Source organism: Crocuta crocuta, unplaced genomic scaffold (assembly GCF_008692635.1).
Source record: "Crocuta crocuta isolate KB4526 unplaced genomic scaffold, BGI_CrCroc_1.0 scaffold174, whole genome shotgun sequence".
NCBI classification, from domain to species: Eukaryota; Metazoa; Chordata; class Mammalia; order Carnivora; family Hyaenidae; genus Crocuta; species Crocuta crocuta.
In genome coordinates, this window is record NW_027530330.1 from 1886655 (window position 1) to 1912551 (window position 25897).

The 25897-nt window shown below is 37.6% G+C and overlaps 1 protein-coding gene and 1 pseudogene across 1 annotated transcript in view; one reads left to right on the forward strand and one right to left on the reverse strand.

Annotated features, from left to right (window-relative positions):
- Positions 1 to 4564: 4564 nt before the first annotated feature.
- On the reverse strand, positions 4565 to 25779 carry LOC144232813 (ribosome production factor 1 pseudogene; annotated as a pseudogene).
- LOC144232803 (uncharacterized) overlaps positions 24893 to 25897 on the forward strand; it is a 413974-nt gene continuing 412969 nt past the window's right edge. Inside the window, exon 1 of the mRNA XM_077765644.1 lies at positions 24893 to 24980. The gene's annotated coding sequence lies outside the window, so the exon portion shown is untranslated. The remainder of the gene's footprint in view (positions 24981 to 25897) is intronic.

The following is a 25897-nucleotide window of genomic DNA, read 5'->3' on the forward strand; positions in this document are numbered from 1 at the left end:
GGTAGTTCATGGTTTATATTATTATAAAATATTATAATAAGTTATAATATAAATTATTAGGTTATATTACAGATCATGGTTTGCTACTGCTGTTTGGAAATTTACATATAGAAGTGGGTGTTTGTTGATTTTGTGAAGCTAAGTAGAGAAGTAGACTGGATGGACCCTTTTAGTCTTTGTTATTGTCCAGCATCTTTGGAATACCATACTTTGGTTTAGAAAATTTTCCACATTATATTGGGAGGTTATCTTCCCCAAGATAGAAACCAGAAATTACTTTTGTCAGTCTCCTTTTGTACTTAGGGCATAGACACTGATTCTGCCAGTGAAGTGTTTAAGATTTTGATATGGAAGAGTGAAACTTGAGGACCATGTGGCATAAGAATCCATTCTTCTCTGGCAAGGAAATTTGGTTTTTAGGAAATCAGTGGTGCAGATTCTACTCTTCAGTGTTAGTATCAGTGGTTTGAACTACAATGTGTGTTTCCTATGACATCATCTGAAATATCTCCACTGGGGACGGTCCCACTAGTTTGGGTCCTGTTTTTTGCTGGCAGAATTCTTGAGACTGGATGTCTGGTCCTCCAACAGATTTTGGGAGTCACATAATGATTTTTACCCTTTTTTTTTTTTTTTTTTTTGGTNTCCCAGATCACTTACACTGGGCCAACTGCCATCCTATTCTATGGAAAGGATCACATGGAAAAGAAGTGAGGCTTCTAGCTAACAGATAAATGAGTGATAAATGAACTTGGAAGTGAATCCATCAGCCCCAGTCAAACCTTCAAATGACTGCAGGTCTGGCCAACATCTTGATTATAAACCACGAGTGCCCCGTACCAGAATCATCTGATTAAGCTGCTGCCAAATTCCTGACCCACAGACACTGAGATAATAAATGCTTCTTGTTTTAAGACATTAAATTTTCAGGTAATTTGTTACACAACAGTTGATAACAAATACAAGCAGATATAACAAAATGAGTAATTCCAGGATAATTAAGGAGACATTGTTTAATAGATTGCTGGAATAGCTGAATTCCCAGGTTCATGTGGTATCTAATTTACTGCTTACGTATATCTCCTTTCTGCTGCCTGGATTCAAAGCCAGCACCAGCAGTTGGTTGTTTATGTCTGTCCTCCCCCCGCCCCCGCCCCCCCTCAGGGAACTCACAGGCAGAGAAGCTGTGCATGCTGCACTCCAGCAAAGGAGTCTACTCTGACCTTGGATATGCTGGACCCTCAGGCACTACTACATGCCTGGAGGCCTATAGAGTTTGTGGTATACAAGGAACTCATCAAACATTATCAAGAACAAAGGTGTTCTTTCATGTTTTTGCAAAGCTAAAGGTATTGAGGTTTGCCCAGGATATGGAAGACTCAATGGCAGTAGACAGCCTTGTGAACTACATCCTATTTCAAGAGATGGAGTGGAGGTATGATCATATTTGTGCCTTAAAGATATCGATTGATCACACTGGCTGCATTCTCTATTCCCCACACCCCATTTCTTTCATTTTTTCACCAAATAGTCGAGAAAACAGATTCCTCATACATTGTTTTGGCAGGTTAAATTGTCATTACCTTTAGATGATCCATTAGCCAATTTACCAATGACCTTGTCTCAGTTCTCTTTCACCTTGAGTTGTGTGCGGAATTCAGCACTGGTGGAATGAACTGGTTAACTTTCCAATACCATGTGATCAAATTCCTCATCTTTGTTGATTTCTGATACATTCTCCCAGCAAGTTCTTGTCTTGCCTTATTTGTGTTCTCCGTCTTCAACTCTTTAAGTACGATAATTGTAATGATAGTAAAATTGATGACTAACAATTTTGATATTTTGAGTTAATAAGGAGTGTTCAAATACAGCTTTGTTAACAATGGGAAAATTGACCATTGGACGCTCTGGTAATACAGACTTAAGACTTACCTTCATAGACATGATATTTGAAGGTGGTTGTATGCAAGATCAAGGGGAAGAAGGATAGAAAGAAAAAGAAACACAGAGAATTAGACTTATTACACCTTTTCAGGGAGTTGAAGAAAAAGTTAGAAAAAAATAACTTTCTTTTTTAAACTTCATTTAAGCCACATATTATAACTTAATATCTATCATTTACCAGAGCTATTAAAAAAGAATTATAATAATTATAATAGTTGCAACTGATTTTCAATTGTACTTATTTCTTCTCTTAGAAAAACTAAGTTGCTAAGTATTGACAGATAAAAAGATCAAGATTTGTATAATGTATTTCCTGGCTGATTGGTCATTGGAAAAAAGTCAGTTTATTGTTTTTTTAAAAAATTTTATTGAAATCCAAATTAATTAACATATAGTTTAATAATGGTTTCAGGAGTAGAATTTAGTCACTCTTCACTTACATATAACACCCAGTGCATTTATTGTTAATTAAGCAGTAATTTGAATGTTTTGTTAGGTGAGTAGGAGTTAGATATCATTATTAAACATTAACTGACATTGTTCAAAAATGGAATAATCTCTGGTAAAATGGAAAATTTTAGTTTCCTTATATAGAGAAAAGCACAAGTGATTCCTATTCTTCAGGAAATCTATCTGCTGTGAAAGCATAATTTCAACATTCAAGAAGAGAAAAGACCATTTTAAATCCCTTTTCAGATCAAATTAAGTCAGTGGATGAGTTGTATGATGATATGAAAAGAAGGCAAAAAGAACTTGTCAAATGTGTTGTTCATGAAAAGGGTTTAGAAAAATTAACATAAATGAATTTTGTACATAAATTTATTTCATAAATTTTATGGGCAGAGGACAAGCTTTTTGGTGGAAGATAAAGTAGGAAAAATTCAAAATAAAGAAAAATATTTAAAATATTCTTGTTTTTTCTAATGAAGCAAATGAATGTGAGTTTAAATTACTGTAAAAGTCTATGAAGTTAAAAATTACAGCGATTTGACAGCTGTGATCAGTAAAATAATAGCTTCCCTCACAAATATGTCCATGCCTTAATTCTCAGAACCTGTGAATATGTTAGCTTATATGGCAAAAGAGATCTTGTGGATGTGATTAAAGAAACAGACCTTCAAGGACAACAGAGATTATCCTGAATCATTTTTGTGGACTCAATCTAAAGAGATGAGTCCATAAAAGTAGAGAGAATTTCCTGGCTGGGTCAAAGAGAAAAGAAAGATAAAAAGAGGAGAGATTTGAAGCTAGGGAAGGACTTGACCCTGCATTGCCAGTTTTGAAGATGGAGGAAGGGGACAAAGAGCCAAGAAATGCACTAGCCATTAGAAGCTGGAGACAGTTCTCAGCTGACAGCCAGTAAGGACATGGAGGCTTCAGTCCTACAACTATAGGGAAGTGAATTCTGCTAACAACCTGAATGAGCAAGGACATGGATCCTGCCCTCAAGATTCCAAAAAGGACCATAGTATTTGACTTCAGGCTGGTGAGACCCATGTCAGACTTCTGACCTACAGAGATGTAAGACAGTATAGTTGTGTTGTGTTAAGCCACTAAACGTGTAGTAATTTGTTAGAGCAGCAACTGAAAAGTAACACAACAATTTTATTGGAAATATAAATAACTATTAAATAAATGGCCCTTAGTAAATATCCCAGTCTAGGAAAGTTTGTACTAAAGCCCTCTATATACCTTTTAGTGCAGCTGACTTTTAGCTTCCAATTAAAAACAAAATCTAATCCAATTCCTAAAATGCCTATCATTGTTTTGAATTATAGTTTAACTAAAGAAGATAATGTTGAAATCATGTTTTGAGTTGTTATTAAAAATCATTAACAATAACAAATCAAGTTTCTTCTCTAGCTTTCTCATACTTACCAAAATATAGTTGTGAAAGGAAAAATTCACCATGTGAGAATTTCTGTAAAATGATGACATAGATGGACAACCAACTATGTTGGTTATATACACATATCTAATGATTTTCTTGGCTATGCTAAAAAGGCTGACACATAAAGTCACTATATATTCCCTTTAACCAGAGAATAGAAATTCGGCTTAACTCAATAATTTGTCAAGGCATGCAGTATGGCATTGCAGAATGAACAATGACTTCAATCAGAAGTCACTGGTTGAATCCCACATTCACCATATGTTGTGTCAGACAAGTCAGTGAAATCTCTGAATGATAGTTTCTTAATTTATGATATGGGAATAACATCTACCTTAAAAGTTTGTTTCTGAAATAGAATCAAATTTCTCTTTAAATCTTATACTGTCATCATAATGTATAGTATTATATACAAGCACAGAATGCCAATGTGATAGTTTGGGACTTAACACCAGGCACTAGAGAAAATAGTACCAAAAATATAGAAAAAACCTGAGTGGAGTTAGGGAGGGAAGCAAGGTGGAGGTCATAAGATTTCCCATAAAACTGGAAAACTGACCAAAGCAGCAGAAGGGGTGCTGGCAGATCAGGAGATTGAGATCAAAGTAAAGAGGGAATCTCAAATTCTACCAGACTGGCATCAAATTTCCTTAGATATCTAGAGGAGAGGGACACTCCTTTGGGCAGTGCTGGTTTTCAGGGTCAGCTTGGGAAACTTCTGCCAAGGGCTTACTCAGATCCCATGGTGTCTAAATTCAACTTGGAGGACAAGACTCCTGATGTGCCACCTGGTTTGGATCTTATTGATTCCAGGGATGGGTGGAGCTGAGCATCTTGGTAGCAGTCATCATCAGAGCCTCCAAGGCAGGACTGAAGGGACAGAATGAGACATGACTGAGGGAAACACAACTGAAGCCTGGACCTCTATTTATCAATGGGATCATATTAATAGCCATTACTTGAAATTTCTTTACCTGTGCCCTCACCTAAATAATACAGTATCTTTCTGTAGCCTCAATTCTTTAGATTAGTTTTAAGTTTTTAGGTTGAAGAAATATATCTAATTTAAGCAAAAAGAGGGATTTTGTTTGCAGAAACTGGAATGGCACACAAAACCTCAGGATGGGATAACAGGGTCTCAGAATGTAGGTTTAACAAAAGAAGTGAGGGAATAAAGGAATCTGCTTTTGACATTTTTGGGTGGTTTTTTATTTCTGTTTTCTCTGCACACTTAATTCCACCACTCCTCTATTCTGGCAGAAAAATATGGCTTCTAACAACTTTTGAGTTTTATATAAAATATACTCAGCCACCCAGAAAGTCTCCTATTACAGTTCAAAAATCCCTGGGGCAAGAGTTGCCAAAAGCCAAAGCTATAATAATTTGAGCAACCAAAAATGTAGCATTGAATTATAGCTCAAAGTATAAAATAAATATCCATGAATTCACACTAGTATAAATGAATGATGAAAGAAAGAGAAAGAGAGACAGATTCCCTCTATAGAAAAATTTCAAATAATTTATTATCAATAATTAAGTAGGTGGAACATAACTCCTTACTCCTTAAGTGGGGATTTTGCACAGAGACTTCCTTTTAAATATTGCAGTATGGGAAAGAGGGAAAATAGTAACTTTATAGTGGAGAAAACTGACAAATACTACCTTGGCCAAATGATTAAGATTAACATCAACAGTGGTAAGTCATGTTGATAGTAAGCACGCTTGACATGTTTTAGGAATAACAACTTATCTCTGTGGTCTTCTTACCATGAGAAAAACATCAATTTCACTTAAGGGACATTTTACAAAATACCAGACCAGTACTCCTCAAAACTGTCAAGGCCATCAAAAACAAAGAAAATCTTATTGTAATGTATCAATAGTGGTTCATTATTTGCAAAAAAATGTACCATACTAATGTAAAATGTTAACAATAGGGGAAACAGGGTGTAGATATTGGGTATAATATCTTCACAACTCTTCTGTAGATATAAAACTTTTCTAAAATAAAAAGGTTTCTTAAAAAATCCTTGGAGGGGCACCTTTGTGGCTTAGTTGGTTGAGCATCTAACTCTTGATTTTGACTCAGGTCATGATCCCAGGGTTGTGGGTTCAAGCCCCATGTCAGGCTCCATGCTGAGTATGGAAACTGCTTAACATTCTCTCTCTGTCTCCCTCTGCCCCTCTCCCTGACTTGCATGCTCTCTTTCTGTTTAAAAAAAGAAGTCCTTGGAGAAGGGACTGATGAACTCGTTTTGGCTCAGATATCCACCTTGAACCAGTCAATAAATTTAATAGTGATGAAGCTCCAGAACATGGCAACTTATTGTAGCCATAGTCAAGTTTAGATGTATGAGTGTGTGTGTGTGTGTGTGTGTGAGAGAGAGAGAGAGAGAGAGACAGAGAGAGACAGAGAGAGAAAGAGAGAGAGAGAGTAGGGGAGCTGGGATGTTAGTGGAAAAATCCCAGATAACAATGATGGGCAGATAATTTAATAGGTATTACTTAAATTTAATTTTCTTTCTTACCCACGTACCTCACAGGGTTATTTTGGAAGTCTTTGGGGTTCTCTCCTTATCTTACAAACAGTTCTTTCATGTTTCCATTCTAGCTCCCTGTTTTCTATCACACTATGTTGATGTCTGTTGCCCTCATCATGCCAATGCCCCGGTACCCTCCATGATATCATATCATTGCCAAGGGAATTGTCCAGGTACTGGCCCTGAGTGTACTAAAATACTGCTAGAAAAAAAAGTAATAGAAACTTTGTAAGATAAAGAAATCAAACACAAAACAGAACAAAGATAAAAAGATGCATGAGTTGAGAGACAAAAGAGACCTGAAATTCCAGAAAAGAAAAAGAATGAAGAATATTATCAAGTAAAAAGTACAAAGTGAATTCCCAGTGCTAAAACTTGTAATTAAAGATTGCACTGAGAGGCAGGAAGATGGTAGCTGAGTAGGATGACCCTAGGCTTGCCCCATCCCACCAACACAATTAGATAACTATCAAATCTTCTTAAATACCCCAAAACTGACTGAAGACTGATAGAACAAACTTCACAACTAAAGGGAGAGAAGAGGCCACATTGAAGAAGGTAGGAAGTGTGGAGATGTGGCTTAGGGGATAAATGGATTATAGATGCTGCAGAGTGGAGGGGGCTGTGGTCAGATCGAAGGGCAAGAGAGAGTGGAACACACAGGGGAATGCATAAGGAGAAGGTTTCCCCAAAGCGATTGATTTGGAAAATAAGAGGGGTTGAGTTTTATGAATTCTTGCAACCAGTGGGGCTTAAAGCCTGAAATTTTAAAGGTCAATGGGCTTGGCTTGGATAGAGTCAGAGGGTACTGTGCTGGAAGGTAGGCAGGCAAACAGCTGGGCACAAAGCATGGAAACAGCTATCTGAACACAGTGGGGGAGATTATTTGCTTTTCTCAAAGTGTGTCTCTGACAGGCAGTATTCACAGAGACCCCTCTCCAGGAACAAAGGAGATGGCCATCACCATTTCCCTCCCCAGCCCCTCAGCATAAACACAAAGTCATCTGAGGAAAGCAACTCAGTGTGCACACTGGCTGCCTGACTTGTTTACATGAAGCCCATACCCCTCTCCTCTAGTGGAATTGCCTCTCTCAGTCATGCTTGCATCAGGCCCAGCACAGTGGGCCTTCCCCCAGAAAACTAGCACAAATCCCTGCCCACACCATGTCTCCCACCAGAGAATTTTACAGGAGCTCAGTTCTGGTGGAGGTGGTGACAGGTCTCATTTCACCAGCAGACCAAAGCACACCAAGTTAAAGTTTACCACATTCAGGTCAGAGACCAAACACTGCCCATAACAGGCAAGAAGAATCTCTGCAGATGACTGGCCTGAAGGATAAACCAGCCAGAACACAAAAGCAGAGCACACACTGGACACACAGTAGACAGGCCCTGGACACTATATGACTTCATTTTCATAAGGTTATTACTTTCAGGAGCAGGAGACATAACTAGTTTTCCAGCACATGGGAGAAGGCAGGGACATAGGCAAAAATGCTGAAATGGAGGAATTTATCCCAAAAGAAAGAACAAGATAAGGCCGTGGCCAGACCAGATATCTAAGTGAAACAGATGTGAAACATGCCTGTTGGAGAATTTATTTATTTATTTATTTACTTATTTATTTAGAGTGAGAGAGCACATGTGAGTGGGGGAGGAGCAGAGAAAGAGGGGAAAAAGAGAATCCCAAGCAGGCTCTGCATTGTTAGTGGAGAGCCCAACACAGAGCTTGAACTTGTGAAGTGTGATATCGTGACCTGAACTGAAATCAAGAGTTGGGTACTTAACCGAGTGAGCCACCCAGGTGCTGCCTGGTGGAGAGTTTACAGCAACAATCATAAGGATATTCACTGGGTTTGAGAAAAGAATAGATATCAGTGAGACCCTTACCACAGAGATAAAAGAGTTAAAGAAGAATCAATCAGAGATGAAGAATGCAATGAGAAACACTCTTTATACAATGAACAACATGTTAGAAGAAGCAACAGATGAATTAATGACTGAGTAATGACAAAATAAAGACAAAATAATGGCAAGCAATGAAGCTGAACATAAGACAGAAAGAAATATGCAAAATGAGAATAGACTTAGGGAACTCAGTGACTCCATCAAACATAGTAATAATGCACTATAGGAGTCCTAGAAAAAGAAAAGAGAGAAAGGGGGGCAAATAATTTATTTGAAGAAATAATAGCTGAACACTTCTGTAATCTAGAGAAGGAAAGACATCCAGATCCAGGAGGCACAGAAAATGACCATAAAAATCAACAAAAGCAGGCCAACACCAAGAGATACAGTAATTAAATTTGCAAAATATAGTGATAAAGAAACATCTTAAAAGCAGCAAGACAAAAGAAGTCATTAACTTACAAAAGAAAACCCATAAGACCACCTAGAGATTTTTGAACAGAAACATGGCAGGCCAGGAGGGAGTGACATGATATATGCAAAGTGCTGAATGGGAAAAATCTGCAGCCAGGAATACTCTATCTGGCAAGGCTATCATTCAGAATAGGAGAGATAAAGAGTTTCTCAGACAGGCTAAAACTAAAGGAGGTGTGACCACTAAACCAACCCTGCAAGAAGGACTAAAGGGGAAAGGAGAGATGAAAAGTGACAGTATAATGGCAGGAAACACAAAAGTAGTAAAAATGAATATTTTTATAAAAATCAATCTAGGCACTCATACAAAAAATACAATAACAAGACCGATGTAGGGAGGCATGGAGAAAAGAATGCATTTAAACTTGAACAACCATCAACTTAATATAGATTGCTATTTGCAGAGAGGTTATATACAAACTTCTTGGTAACCATATTTCAAAAACCATTAATAAACATGCAAAGAATAAAGAGAAAGAAATTCAGATATATCACTAAAGAAAATCAGCAAAACATGAAAGACAAAATTAGAAAAAAATCTCCAGAAACAACCACAAACAAGTAATAAAATGGCAATAAATACATATCTACCAATAATTATTTTGAATGTAAATGAACTAAATGCTCCAATCAAAAGACATAGGATGTCCGAATGGATAAAGAAAGGAAATAAATAATAAAAAAACCCATAAGAACTATCTATCTATATGCTACCTAGAAGAGACTCATTTTAGACCTAAAAGCATCTGAAGCCTGAAAGTGAGAGGGTGGAGAAACATTTATAATGCAAATTGATGTCAAAAGAAAGGCAGAATAGCAATACTTTGTTATCAAACCAGATTTCAAAACAAAGACTATAACAAGAGACAAAGAAGAGTACTATATAATAATAAAGGGGACAGTTCAATAAGAAGATATAACAATTATAAATATTTATGCATGCAACATGGAAACACCTAAATATGTAAAGCAATTTGTAACAAACATAAAGGAACTAATTGATAATAACACAATAATAGTAGATGATTTTGACACACCGCTTATATCAATAGACAGACCATCTAAGCATAAAATCAATAAGGAAACCATGGCTTTGAATCAACAGAAAACCAACAAGGAAACCATGGCTTTGAATGACACACTGGACTAGATGAACTTTACAGATATATTCAGAATATTGTGTCCTGAAACAGTAGGATACACATTCTTTTCAAATGCACATGGAATATTTTCCAGAATAGATCACATATTGGGTCACAAAACCGGTCTCAACAAATACAAAAGATGAAGTTGTATCCTGCAACTTTTCTGACCACAATGTTATGAAACTAGAAGTCAGCCACAAGAAAAAATTTGGTAAGACCACAAACACATCGAAATTAAACAACATGCTACTAAACAATAAATGGGTCAACTAGGAAATCAAAGAGGAAATAAAAAGTACATGGAAACAATGAATATGAGAACACAAAGTTCCAAAACCTTTGGGATGCAGCAAAAGTTGATCTAAGAGGGACGTATACAGCAATACAGGTCTTACCTCAAGAAGCAAGAAAAATCTCAAATAAACAACTAACCTTACATCTAAAGGATCTATAAAAAGAAAAACAAAGTTTAAAGGCAGCAGAATGAAGTAAATAATAGAGATTAGAGCAGAAATAAATGATATAAAAATGAAAAAAACCAAAATACTAGAACAGATCAATGAAACCAAGAGCTGGTTTGAAAACATGAATAAAATTGATAAGCCTCTAGCCAGACTTACCAAGAAGAAAAGAGAAAGGCCCCGAATAAATAAAATCACAAATGAGAGAAGAGAAATAGCAACCAATATCACAGAAATACAATTGTAAGAGAATATTATGAAAATCTATACACTCAAAATTGGACAATTCAGAAGAAATGGATAAATTCCTAGAAATATAAGTTATTGAAACTGAAACAGGAAGAAATAGAAAACTTGAACAGACTGATAAACAGCAAAGAAATTAAATCAGTAATCAAAAATCTCCCAAAAACCCAAAGTCCAGGACCAGATGGCTTGATAGGCAAATTCTATCAAACATTTAAAGAATAGTAATACCTATCTTTGACACTGGCCATAGAGACTTCTTTGATATGTTTCCTGAGAAAAGGGAAAGAAGAGCAAAAACAAAACTATTGAGACTGCATGAACATAAAAACCTTCTGCACAGAAAAGAAAACAATCAGCAAAATAAAAAGGCAACCTATGGAATGGGAGAAGATATTTGCAAGTGACATATCTGACAAAATATCCAAAATATATAAAGAAGTTAAAAAACTCAACACTCAAAAACAAATAATTCAAGTAAAAAATGGGCAAAAGACATGAACAGACATTTTTCCAAAGAAGACACCCAGATGGCCAACAGACAAATGAAAATATCACTTATCATCTGGGAATTGCAAATCAAAACTATAATGAGATATTACCTTACACCTGTCAGGATGGCTAAAATCAACAACATAAGAATCAACAGAAAAAGGAACCTTCTTGCACTGTTGGTGGTAATGCCAACTGGTGCAGTCACTCTGGAAAATAGTATGGAGCTTCCTCAAAAAGTTAAAAATAGAACTACCCTATGATCCAGCTATTGCACTACTAAGTATTTACCCAAAGGATACAAAAATACTAATTGAAAGGGATACATGCACCTTGATGTTTATAGCAGCATTATCTACAATGACCAAGTTATGAAAACAGCCCAAGCACCCATTGACTGATGAATGGATAAAAAAAGATGTGATACACACACACATACACAGACACAAATATTATTCAGCATAATAAAGAATGAAACTTTACCATTTGCAATGACATGGATGGAGCTAGAGAATATTATGCTAAGCAAATAAGTCAGTCAGAGAAAGACAAACACCATATGATTTCACTCACATGTGGAATTTAAGAAACAAAACAAATGTGCAAAGGAGAAAGAGAGAGAGAGAGAGAAGCAAACTAAGAAACAGACTCTTAACTATAGAGAACAAACTGATGGTTACTAGAAGGGCAGTGGGTGGGGGATGGGTTAAGTAGGTGATGAAGATTAAGGAATGCACTTGTGATGAACACCAAGTGTTGTATGAAAGTGTTAATTTACTATATAGTACACCTAAAATGACTATTACACTCTATGTTAACTAACTAGAATATATTTTTTAATGTTTAATTTTATTAAAAAATAGTTATTTTTTAATGTTTATTTATTTTGAAAGAGAGAGAGAGAGAGAAAGTGCTTGCATGAGTGGGAGAGGGGCAGAGAGAGAGAGAGAAGGAGAGAGAGAGAGAGACTGTCCCAAGCAGGCTGCATGCTGTCATCACATAGCCTGATGTGGGGCTTGATCTCATGAACTATGAAATCATAACCTGAGCTGAAGTCAAGAGTTGGATGCTCAGCTGAGCCACCTAGTACCCTCCTAACTGGAATTTAAATAAAATCTTAAAATAAATAAAGATTGCCCTGAGTTCTCAGCACATGAATGAAAACATCCCTAGACACATTATTATGAAAATCAAATTACTAAGGTTAAAGAGAAGACTCTAAAAGGTTTCTTGAGGAAAAAAAATTGACCCACAGAAAAATGACAAATCTGGTGTCATGTTTTCCATCAACAATATTGAATGTTACAAGACAGTGAAGAACTACTTTAATGTTCAAATGAGTAATGTCACAAGATTTATAAGATATTTCCTATGCCTGAAAGGAAAGCTATTTGAGTTTGGACTGTATCCAAACAAGGAAGAAAATCAAGACCGAAAACATCTTGGCATCCTTTGAAATAGTGGAGCCTATTTGTCTCTAGAAGAGCAGTGAAGGGAAAGCCCAGAACTTCAGTTAGGTGGCAGACCTGGCATTCAGCCAGTCCAAACCAAGGCATCAGGAAAAATAGTGGTGCAATAGAACATTTGTAATCTTACACACATTGGTACTAAGATACAGGCAAGAAAAACTCACTACAATTAGAAAATTAAAGACAAAGCTTGTGAAAAACAAATCACAACAACCAATCGACACTGCTTGGATCTGTGTAGAATCATATTTATGTTCTTAATATTCTTATTGACTTACATTTTTTATATCAACTTACAGATAAAGCATGGAAGAATTAATCGTATATAAATACTATTAATCTTAACATTGCAGAAGTTATCGTGCAGATGATAGTAGTTGTAGGGGAAAAGAACAGCATAATGCTGAAATGAAAATTATGGTCATTAATATCATTTTAAAACCGGGAAGAAAAATTATGGATGCAGCATATTTCGCTTTGCCTTGGTATTTGGCCAAGGTATGCATTTGGTTTAGTGCTCTAAAATATACTGTTCACAGCTGGGGTAATAAGGAATGGAGATATTAGTATTTTATGAAAGATACATGAGGAACACAAAATAGAAATATAACAACTGGTTGGAGGCGGATTGGTGGTAAGCCAGCTCATCCCTCATTTATTACAATAGATTATATCTAAAATTTATAAATCAGGAAATAGGATGAGAAGTGTGTTATTAAAAGACATGGGAGTAAAAAGCAAAAATGACATAAGGGAAGAATAAATGTTTCTAGGAAATGGGACTTATAGATTGGAAAAGATGGAACAGTGTATATATTAAATTAATAAAGGGGAAACATCTTTAAAGGGATGATGAAATAGCCAAAATATGTTTGGTGGAGGTGAAAGAATTATATTGATAGATCTTACTATAATTCATCTGAGAGAGGAAACAGTGTTTATTTAGAAAACTCTTTTGATAAATTGCTTACAGCTGAAGTTCCTTTTGGCTTCTTCTAGTAATTGTGCATACTATTTATGTTCATCTAGTATTTCACTTCATTTATTTTAATTTTAAAAATATATGAATGTAATGTGCCTCTTGTTATCAATCTGGGTCTCAGTAAGAAAAGTATATTCAATGGGAAATGCAAGGAGGGTTTATTTACAAAGGTGTAGGAAGGCAAACCATAAGGAATGGTTCATTGATCTGCATCTTAGGAGCAACCTACTAGGTCTAAAGCAACAAGGAGAGACCATGGTTTTTAGACCTTGGAAAGAAAAGGTTGTATGGAGTATTACCACAAATGGGGCATTGACTTTTGGATGGAGGCTACAGCCAGCTGAAGGTGACATTGCAAGAAGAGATTTAGAGGAATAAATATACTAGGTTTTACTCTCTTGCTTCCATAAACTTTCCTACCAGGGATTTCCATTGGTAAAAGCCAGTTAAAAGAGAGAAGCCATGGAGATCTTGAAATAGATCAGATCCTTGGGACAGAGAGAGGAGTGGGGAATAGATCTACAGAGGAAAATGGAGGATTTTCATACAGAGCAATCCTTAGGTCCCTCAACATTTAGTCTTTTTCTTTTCCCTTTCTCCCTTTCTTTTTTCTCTTCCTTCTCCTTTTTGCTCCCTCCCTTTCTCTCTCTCTTTTCTTTCTTTCTTTCTTTCTTTCTTTCTTTCTTTCTTTCTTTCTTTCTTTCTTTCTTTCTTTCTTTCTTTCTTTCTTTCATCTAAGAGGTAAGCTTGTTTCCAATACAAGGGAACAAATAAACACACATTTCATATTACAAAAACACAATCATTATTTGAAATGGCTCAAGATACAGGAAAGAAAGTGCATTTATCTGTTCATTAATGTTTTCTTTTCTATGGTCAAGTTTGTTAGACTAAAAACGTCTAGCCAAGTTTGTCATTTAGAAGTTAGAAACCACAAATACAGCCTATAAGACTGTTGGAATATAATATTGAATAAGAATTAGACAATCTGGGGCACCTGGGTGTCTCAGTTCGTTAAGTGGTCGACTTTCGATTTCAGCCCAGGTTATGATCTCACCATTTGTGAAATCAAGCCTTGTGTCTGGCTCCATGCTCGGAGCCTGCTTGGGATTCTCTCTCATCCTCTGTCTCTGCCCCTTCCCCATTCATGCTCTGTCCCTCTCTCTCAAAATAAATAAATAAACTTTAAAAGAAAGATTTAGACAATCTTTATTTCTGATAGAGCTAATTATTTTCTGATCATTTATTGCTTAAATTAAATCTTGTGTTAGAAATAGAGATGAAAAATTACTATTTTTAAAAAAAGTTTAGGGGCGCCTGGGTGGCTTAGTCGGTTAAGCGTCCGACTTTCGCTTAGGTCATGATCTCGCGGTTCGTGGGTTCGAGCCCTGTGTCGGGCTCTGTGCTGACTGCCAGCTCAGAGCCTGGAGCCTGTTTCAGTCTGTGACTCCCTCTCTCTCTGACCCTCCCCTGCTCATGCTGTCTCTCTCTCTCTCTCTCTCCTAGAAATAAATAAAACATTAAAAAAATAAAATAAGTTTATTTATTTTGAGTGGGGGAGGGGCAAAGAGAGAGAGAGGGAGAGAGAGAATCTCAAGCAGACTCTGAGCTATCAGCACAGAGCCTGACACAAGGCTCAATGTCACAAACTGCAAGATCATGACCTGAGCTGAAATCAAGTCAGACACTCAACCGAATAAGCCACCCAGATACCCCACTATTTTTTTTTAAACTTTAAAAGAAGAAATAGTGTAGTGCTGATTTTCTCAAACTGTGTCCCTTAGAACACTGTAGCATTTCATAAGGAATACATTCTGGGGTTCAAAAGAAATTTGTATAGACACAAAATCTGGCATCAGGTACATTTATCATTTTGTGTCTGTTCACTTAAAAAATTTTTTTAAAATATTTATTTATTTGTGTGTGTGTGTGTGTGTGTGTGTGTGAGAGAGAGAGAGAGAGAGAGAGAGAAGCAGGGGAGGGGCAGAGACCGAGAGAGAGAGAAGGAGATATAGAATCCAAGGCAGGATCCAGGCTCTGAGCTGTCAGCACAGAGCCCCACGTGGGGCTCGAACCTACAAACTGCAAGATCATGATCTGAGCTGAAGTCAGATGCTTAACTGACTGAGCCACACAGGCGCCCCTGTTCACTTTTAAGAGAGTCATTTCAGCACTGTTTAATCTGATATTTTATAATTTCTACAATGACATGAGTCAAAATTTCAAATGCCTACAAAATGCAGGCAGCACACTTAACTAATAAAGCATGTTGTTGGCAGACAACACCCCGAGGCAAGGTGGGGGACGCAGGTCCTGTCTACAGACATCAGTGGCTTCCAGGCTTCAGCTTATTATTATTACATGGGAACAGTAGGCTAGTGTTGCCAGATCTTTAATACTGATGTGCAATCTCTACATCCCCCCCCCCACTTTTTTTTAAAGTAAGTTTCACACCCAGTGCAGACCCCAGTGTAGGTCCTGAGATCAAGACCTGAGCTGAGATCAAGGGTCAGATACTTAACTAACTGAGCCACCCAGGCATCCCTGCAATCTTTACCTTAAAAAATGTGGCAAATAATTCCAAAGGTCTAAAAAGATTGTGTTGCTGAATAGCACATCTTTGTAAGCTAGATACACTCTGTAGATGAGTAATTTGTAACCCCTGGATTAGCTGACATTTAAACAGTCTTCAATTACTGGTATTTTTTTATTCTATAAGACTAGATAAGAATTAAGAATAGTAAATCAAGGCTACCTACTAATAACAGCATTCTGTTGATGCCTGAGTAACAATATTGCGGAATTTTAGTGCAGAATAGAAGTTAGTTGTCTTCTGTTTTTGAATTATTATTAAAGAATAACAACTGTTTTCAGTTATTGAGAATCAGAAAAAGCTTTGAAGACTCTAGTCTCTATATGAGAAAGCTTTTAGGAGACCCGTAAGTAGAGCTTTTATGAAATGTTAATGCACACGTGTGGTAGATGGTTGGGGATCAACGGGATCAACCCCCATAGGGTTGTAACTCTGGACTAGATTTATGGGACTCCACTCCATCACCAAGTGTATTACTAAAAGGATGGTAAAAGCCTATGTAAGGACCCAGCTATCAGTCACATGACCTGATCTAGGGAAGAGATAAAAGCTTATATGCATCTCATGGAAGCCTGCCAATACTTGTCACCATAATACATGATAAAACTCTGACAGCAAACTACTCCTGGGAGTTTGGCATTAAATTAGAGAGGCGGCAGCTCTCCTTTTGCTGTTTTCAGATATTCAGGCACGGCTTTCTAATATACTGCTAATTTAGAAGCTGGAGGATGAAAGTTCTATTTTAATAGTTTTCCAACACCTCATCTTTTCTATCTCTGCTGTAACATGGTTCAGAGGTATGGAAATATTAATATATGATAGGCCTCATTCACTGTGCTACAACTTTCTTGGGAGAATATGACACATGCATCAATTAAAGATTATCTTAAGAAAGATTATCTCATGCTTTCTAGAAAATATGTATATAAGTACTTATGCTTTAGTCTGAGATCATGTTTGTCCCCAAAATCAGAAAATCGGTCTAACTTAGGTTTAATGAGACAATTTTATCTTTCAAACAGCAGTCACCAGGATAAGTGTTGCATAGAAGTGTCTTTATTTAGGGGCGCCTGGGTAGCTTAGTCAGTTGAGCGTCCGACTTTCGCTTAGGTCATAATCTCGCGGTTCGTGGGTTCGAGCCCCCGTCGGGCTCTGTGCTGACTGCCAGCTCAGAGCCTGGAGCCTATTTCAGTCTGTGACTCCCTCTCTCTCTGACCCTCCCCTGCTCACGCTGTCTCTCTCTCTCCTAGAAATAAATAAAACATTAAAAAAAAAAAAAGAAGTGTCTTTATTTAGAATGACTATCTTTGTAATAGAGTTGGCGGAATTTGGTATGCCCAGGGCAATGGGCGGAGAAGCAGAGGGTACAAGACCACATTTGTATAAGGCGAATCTTCCTTAGAACTTCCCCAAACTGTTAATGAAGTCACTAAATTAAAAAATTTTAGGGGCGCCTGGGTGGCTCAGTGGGGTAAGCGTCCAGCTTCAGCTCAGGTCATGATCTCACAGTTTGTGGGTTCGAGCCCCGCGTAGGGCTCTGTGCTGACAGCCAGCTCAGAGCCTGGAGCCTGCTTCAGATTCTGTGTTTCCCTCTTGCTCTGACCCTACCCTGCTTATGCTGTCTCTCTCTCTCTTAGAAATAAATTAAAAAAAAAAACAATAAAAAAATTAAAAAAAAATTTAACTTTAATTAAAAAATTGCAGTAAAATATACATAACATAAAATTTACCATTGTAGCCATTTTAAAAGTTTATTTGTTTTCAGAGAGAGAGAAAGCATGCATGTGCAACTGGAGAAGAAGAGAGAGGGAGAGAGGGAATCTCAAGCAGGCTCTGCACTGATAGCAGACACGGAGTTTTAACTCACGAGCCCATGAGATCATGACCTGTGCTGAAATCAAGAGTTGGACGTTGTTCACTTAAACAACTGAGCCACCCAGGGGCCCCTCCATTTTACCATTTTAAAGTGTACAGTTCGGTGGCATTAAGAACATTCACTGTTGAGCAATGATCACTACCATCCATCTTTAGAATGTTTTCATCATCCCAAACTGAAAGTCATTACTCATTAAACACTAATCTTCATTCCCTTCTTCTCCCCAGTCCCTGGCAACCACCATTCTATTTTCTGTCTCTATGAATCTGATTACTCATGTACCTCAAATAAGTGGAGTCATACAGTATTTGTTCTTTTGTGAGTAATGCTTATTTAAATTTTTAATGTTTATTTTTGAGAGAGAGAGAGAGAAAGAGAAAGAGCAAGGAGGGGAGGGACACAGAGAGAGGGAGACATAGAATCTGAAGCAGGCTCCAGGCTGTCAGCACAGAGCTTGATGCAGGGATCGAACCCATGAGCTGTGATATCATGACCTGAGCCAAAGTCAGATGCTTAACCACCTGAGCCCCCCAGGTGCCCCTGTGAGTAATTCTTACTGAGATTGTTTTGTGCTGTGGAAATCAGTGAAAGGGGTGAATTTCACATGAGGGACAGGATGGTCAGGTCAGAGCATTCTGAAGAAAGCTCAGGAGACTGGAGGGAGGCAGAGGTATCCTCAGGAATGTGACAGGTGTCGAAATTAGAGCCACAAGGCCAAATCTGACCACAGAAATGATTAGCCTGCAGAGAACATTAAAATATTTTAATATACAACATCATTTAAAGTTGGGGAGATTTTAATAGGGATCTATATATCTTGTCCATCTTGTAAAATCTGGCAATATGGACATGCATTTCCCTAGCTATAATCAGATAAGCAGCATACACATAACTCCAATTTCTCCTCAGACTTCTAATGCTTTACTGATTCATCCTTATCAAGATGTATAATATTCATAGTAATCTGAGTGTTCATAGTAATTTCGAAATAGGTGTTTAGATCTCCATATGTATAGAGATGGATCCAAAGTTTATCCACATCTGGAGTGGCAGGGAAGCTTCATATGACATCTCGGCTACAAACCAGAAAGAGGCACGTATTGGGAGGATATTGAGTTGTCCTGTGGACATCAAGGGAGACAGATGAGTGGAACCTTGAAACTGGAGAGAGGTCAGGCAGAAAAGCAGACCCCTTGCGTAGCTCCATTTGTCAGGGAAAGCACACTTTTTCTGCTCTTTGCAACTTCTGTATGCCTGCTTTATTGTGTGTTATTCATATTCATGTTGCTGTATGTCTTCTATGTTTCCTCAGGACAAAACCATATTCCTAATTTGGTTCTTGTAGGCACCTACAATTCCTGCCTATTCATATGTCACCAACCATATGCATATGCTAGGGAAATGCATGCCCACCACTTCCAGATTTTACAAGATGGACAAGATATCTGGATCTTTATTAAAATCTCCCCAATTTTATTTTATTATTATTTATTTTTATTTTTTTAAGTAGGCTCTATGCCCAATGCAGTTCTCGAGTTCATGACCCTGAGAACAAGAGCCAGCCAAGAACCCCTTATTTCTTTATTAAGGTTTTAAACTTTAATTCCACTATAGTTAACATATGGTGTTATCTTAGTCTCAGGTGCACAACATAATGATCCCTAATTTTTACTTTTATTAAAAAAATTTTTTATAGTTTATTTATTTTTGAGACAGAGAGAGACAGAACATGAGTGGGGAAGGGGCAGAGAGAGAGGGAGACACGGAATATGAAACACGCTCCAGGCTCTGAGCTGTCAGCACAGAGTCCATCGTTGGGCTTGAATCCACTAACCATGAGATCATGACCTGAGCTTAAGTCGGACACTTAACCGACTGTGCCACCCAGGTGCCCCAGTGATCCCCAATTTTTAATGAAACAATTATGTACAGAGGATAGCATAGTTTTGTTCCAATATCCTAAAGGTCACCGTGCTATGATTGCCTATAGGATTTGCCAGAGTCCCTCATTACAGCAACCTCTCCATCACTGACTCTTCTAGTAACATCACATATCCTGGATTTACCCTAGTGGTAAGCTTGTAGAGAAATCTGGACTTGTTGTAGGGCTTTGTTTTATTCTTGGCATCTTTCAATACTGGGAGTTTTTCAAGTCACTTGGTAATTGTGTCAGCATAACACACCCGAATACAGTATATGTTACTTCCAAAGTCCTAAAGAGGCTTATTACGCTTTGTACCTTTTTCTTCATGGTGGAAGAGGAAACTTGCAGAAACTTCTCCTTTCATAAGAAAAGTTATCTGGAGGTATCTCACTCTAGACCCCTAGAGAAATTTGAGTATTCAGTTCACTAAATTTTGTGGGACTTTTATCCCACCCTCTGGCATGTATGTGTCCTAACAAGGTGTCTGTAGTCATTTCTTTATCACTTTATCCAGTCAGCACAGTATCATCAATGTAATGATTCAGTGTGCTGCCCTATGGAATGGAGACATGATCAAGGTCCCTGCAGACTAGATTATGACATAAAGCTGGAGAACTTAAATAGCCCTGAAAAAAGACAGTGAAGGCGTATTGCTACTCTGTCAGCTAAAAGCAAACTGGTTCTGATGGTCCTTAATAACAGGTGTAGAGAAACAACCATTTGCCATTTGCAGGCTAGGTACCAGGCTATGAGTTGATTTGTTTCAGAAATAGACTATATTTGGAACAGTAGTGGCAACTGAAATCACCACCTGATTTAGTGTGATAATCACTGTCACAGAAGTTGTGTATATTGAAATTAGGCTTAGGCAGGTACTGAAGTCCAGTGTAAGCTGCATATGCAAATGGCTCAGATGGCCATGGCCCAGACTCCTACACTGCCTCCTTCTCAATCTGTACAGATGATCCAATGGGAATTTTCCCATGACCAGTTAGCTGAGGAGGACAGTTGTTCCTGTTATGCTGATACCACCAAAATATGGATGGCTACAGCACCATAACCCACTATGGGGTGGTTCTGAATGTCAGTAGAGTAGGAAAATATTCCCAGTTGGCAGAACTTCAAGCAGTTCTGTGGACTTCATTTATTGTGCCTAGAGAGCTGATTGTAGGTACAGATCCATATTTCATGGAAAGCTAGTAACTTGGCTTGATGGGATTAGAGGCTTGGTAAGCATATGATTGGAAAATCAGTGACACAAAGAATAGGGGAAAAAGTACATCAATAGATCTCTCAGAATGGGCACAGAATGTTATATCTGTGTCCCATGTGAGTGATCACCAAAGAACAATTGCTGTGGAGGAAAAGTGTAATAATAGGTGGTCAAAATGACCTGTTCTCTGGACATAAATCAGCCTCTTAAACAAACACTTCTGTTCTTATTTGTCAAGCTCATGAACAAAGTAACTATGGTGACATGAGTAGATTATTCATGGGCTCAGTAACATTGATTTCCACTCACCAAGGCCCATCTGGCTTCAGACACCATTGAGTATCCAACTTGCCAATAGCAGAGAAAAACATGTTACTTGGTGGCAGGGTGGATTACATAGAACCATTTGCGTCATGGAAGAGGTAGCCTTGTTCTCACTGGAATAGACCTTTATAATGGACATCAATTTATTGCTTTTTCAGAAATACTTTTGCCAAAGCTACCATTTGGAATTTATTGAATATCTTGTTAATAGTCACAGCATTCCATACAACATTTCTTCTGACATTACAGTTAAGATTATACTGTTAATTTCTTCTTTTTTATTCAGTTTATTTGTTTTTGAGAGAGAGAGAGAGAGACATAGCATGAGTTGGGGGAGGGGCAGAGAAAGAGAGACAGAAGATCTGGAGCAGGCTGCAGGCTCTGAGCTTTCAGCACAGAGCCTGAGGCAGGGCTCGAACCTATCGACCGCAAGATAATGACCTGAGCTGAAGTTGGACGCCTAACCAACTGAGCCACCCAGGTTCCCCTACTTAATTTTTTCTTAATTTTCTTAATTTTGGTATGACTATACTATGTGTATATAGTGATCATTTTAAACTTGTTTTATAGGAAATGAAGTTTAGTGATGGGCTCGTGCTCATGAGGTTTACTATTACCAAATTCCCCTTATCCTGAACCAATTGGCCTGACAGAATAATGGAATGGCTTTTCAATTTCTGTTATGGTACCAGCAAGGTGGCAATACCTTGCAAGTCCATGATAATTTTCTCTAGGATACAGCATATGTTCTAAAACAGACCAATACATGGTATTATTGCTCCCATAGCCAGGATTCAAAGTTCTGGGAATCAAAGGGTAGAAATGGGGGCAGATCCTACACTGTAAACCATAGAGATCCACTAGCAATATTTTTGTATATTTATATGTAAATGATATGTCTGATAAGGGGTTAATATCTAATGAATATAAAGAACTTCTACAATTCAGCACAAAAAAGCAAATAATCTGATTAAAACATGGGCAGAGGACCTGAATAGATATTTTTCCAAAGAAGGCATCCAGGTGGCCAACAGACACATGAAAAGATGCTGAATATCATTCATTATTAGGGAAATGCAAATCAGAACGACACAGTGAGATATCACCTTTACCTGTTAAGAATGGCCAAAATAAAACACACAAGAAATAACAAGTGGTGGCAAGGATGTGGAGAAAAAGGAATCCTTAGGCTCTGTTGGTGGGAATGCAAACCGGTTCAGCCACTGTGGAAAACAATATGGAGGTTCCTCAAAAAATTAAAATAGAATTACCATATGATCCAGTAATTCCACTACTGGGTATTTACCCAAAGAAAATGAAAACATTACTTTCAAAAGATATATGTACCCCTATCTTTATTGCAGCATTATTTACAATACCCAAGATATGGAAGGAACTCAAGTATCCACTGAGAGGTGAATGTATAAAATAGAATTGGTATGTGTACACAATGGAATATTACTCAGCCACAGAAAAGAATGAGACCTTGTTATGGTTGGATGGACCTAGAGAGTATGATGCAAGTGAAATAAGTTAATCAGAGAAAGATAAATACCATGATTTCAGTCATATGTGGAATTTAAGAAACAAAACAAATGAACAAAGGGAAACATGCGCGCGCACACACACACACACACACACACACAACCAGATTCTTAAATACAGGGAACAAATTGGTAGTTGCCAGAGGGGAGGGGAGGTGGGTCAGTGGGTAATGGATAAAGGGGATCAAGAGTACACGCACGTATCTTAATGAGCACTATGTATAAAATTGTGGAGTCATTATATTGCACACCTGAAATATTAATTATACTTTAATAAGAAAAAAGAACTTCTACAAATGATCTCAGAAATTATAGATATCATGGATGTCTTATAAAATTTTAAAGGTTGACTAGTTCCCGACTTGTAACTAGCTGTGGGATAACAACAGATGCTTCATTTTTGATCACTTTTTAGTAATTGGTCCCAAATAAAATGGTCAACTAGTTATTGGACAAGAGGACTGCAATGGGTTACAAACAATGATCTATCTAATTTCATTTTAAGAATTGAGAGCTAATAAGGGAAAAACTCAAACATGTTTCTTTTTTAAATGTTTATTTATTTTTGAGAGAGAGAGAGAGACATAATCCGAAGCAGACTTCACTCCGAGCTGTCAGCATAGAGCCCGATGCAGGTCTCGAACCCATGAACCATGAGATCATGACCTGAGTCAAAGTTGGACCCTCAACCAACTGAGCCACCCAGTCACCTCTCAAATATGTCTTAGGTAGCAGAAAAGCATATCTAAAATATTTTATATTGGAATGTAGACCAGGAACTCAGTTATCAAAAATTAAGTCCAGAAATGTTAGATTCTGCCCTTTTCTTCTCCATGGCAGGTTTTGAAGATTTGGTTAGAATAAACATTTTCCCCAACCTGGCTTTGACCCATGATAAAATGTGTGGGTAGCTAAGTGGGAGTAAGAGATGTTTTATTTTGTTTTGCTTGGCCTACTATGCTGTCATAATTCGAAAATCCTGGATAGGATAGTAATAGCCTAGAGAGTTTTCACAAATATAAAGTACTTTCTGAAATCTTTCTGAAATGAAAGAATAGACAGGAAAATAAATATATTGAAAACATTTTATAGCCTCTAATTGATCCAAATTAAATTTGAGCTTGGCATAAATTTTTCAAATGATAGCACAATAACATCCTTTCATTCAATCACCAAATATATATTTAGTTTTGACTATGTGACAGATTCTCTGTAAGCCCTGGAGATTTAGTGATGAACAAAGTCCCAACTTTCTTGGTTTACATTTTAATGGTGGTAAAGAGAAGTAAATAATCCCTTATTCATGTGTGAAGAGGTACTAGGGGATATGGAAATACTTTGGTGGACATATGATTTGGAGTGGTAGGATTACTGGAAGAACTGGGGAAGAGTGAATTCAAAGCTGAGTCCTAAAAGATGAATAAGCATCAGCTAGAGAATGGAAGGGAGGAAGTGTTCAAGTGACAGGAATGCTGCATGCAATAGTCTAGGTGCAAGAATGTGGTGAGGGGCACCTGGGTGGCTCAGTTGTTTGAATGTCCAACTCTTGATTTCAGCTCAGGTCATGAGCTCACTGTTCATGAGATCAAGCTCCAACAGTGCAGAGCCTACTTGAGACTCTCTCTCTCTCCCTCTCTCTCTGCCCCTACATCCCCTTGTGCTTTCTCTCTCTCAAAACAAAACAACAAAAAACGATAAACTTCAAAGGAGCAGTTGGGCCATTTGGCAAGTGACTTAGAATTCATCCATTTGGTGTTTTATGATCTTCATTAATAACGATCAAATCTGTGAAATCTCTTGATATACACTGTGGAATAATTTTTTTTCAGAGCCAGTCCTCTTCTGTTATAAACATGAGAGTTTGGTGTAACTGTGGAATGCTGTTCACGGAGTCCTACTGTTCTCTCATGATGTCTATCTGATGTGATGAGAATCTTGGGAGAAATTTGTTGAGGTAAGAAGTAAATTCATCTGTAGCTTCCTCATAAGCAATCTCCTCATCGTTAGGACCACCTATAGGATCAACCCTCTGGTTGTCTGTGGTCTTTGGTATAGGCTTTCGTGGAGCCTTATCACCAAGAGCCTCTCTTTCTTAAATTTTTTCTTATTTGCCAACATTTCCTTATGCCACTACTATTTCCACTGCATGAACATTAGGTGTCTCCCGTTGTGGGTTCCTCATTTCCAAACTGAGAAGGTTTGGGGGAAAGGCAACTGCTTCTGGGGGTTGGACCTTGCTTTCTGTCACTCCATCCTCTGAGGATGAGGCCTCCTCAGGTTTTTCTGGGATTTCTTTCCTCTGCTGTTATCTCCACCCTTCGCCATGGTATTTACTCCTTCGTGTCTGTCTCCATTTTTTTCTTAATCGAGAAATGGCTGGGAATTAAGATTTGTTAGAATTTTGGAGGGGGAAAAAGAGCGAATTTTTATGCAAGAATCCACTGGATTTTCCACTGTTGAGTGTTTTGACTTTATTGAAGTTTACCTAATCTAAAATTCGCCAATTGTAAATGTAAACTTCAATGATTTTTAGTAAATCTGTAGAGATTTCCCTCAATATTCACAATCCAGGTTTACACCATTTGTGTTACTTCAATAAAGTCCTTGTGTTCCTTTGGAGTCCAGTTCACTTTCACTCTCAACCCCAGGCAACCACTGTGCTGCTTCTGTTCTATCGATTTGCCTTTTCTGGGCATTTTAAGCAAACGGGACCACACAGCATCCTCTAGTCTTTTGTCCCTGGTTTCTTTCATTTAGCATAACACTTTTGAAGCTTATTCTTATTATAGCATATTTTAATAGTTTATTCCTTCTATTGCCAAATAGTATTCCATATTATTTAGTCACCAGTAAACAGCTGTTTAGGCTGTT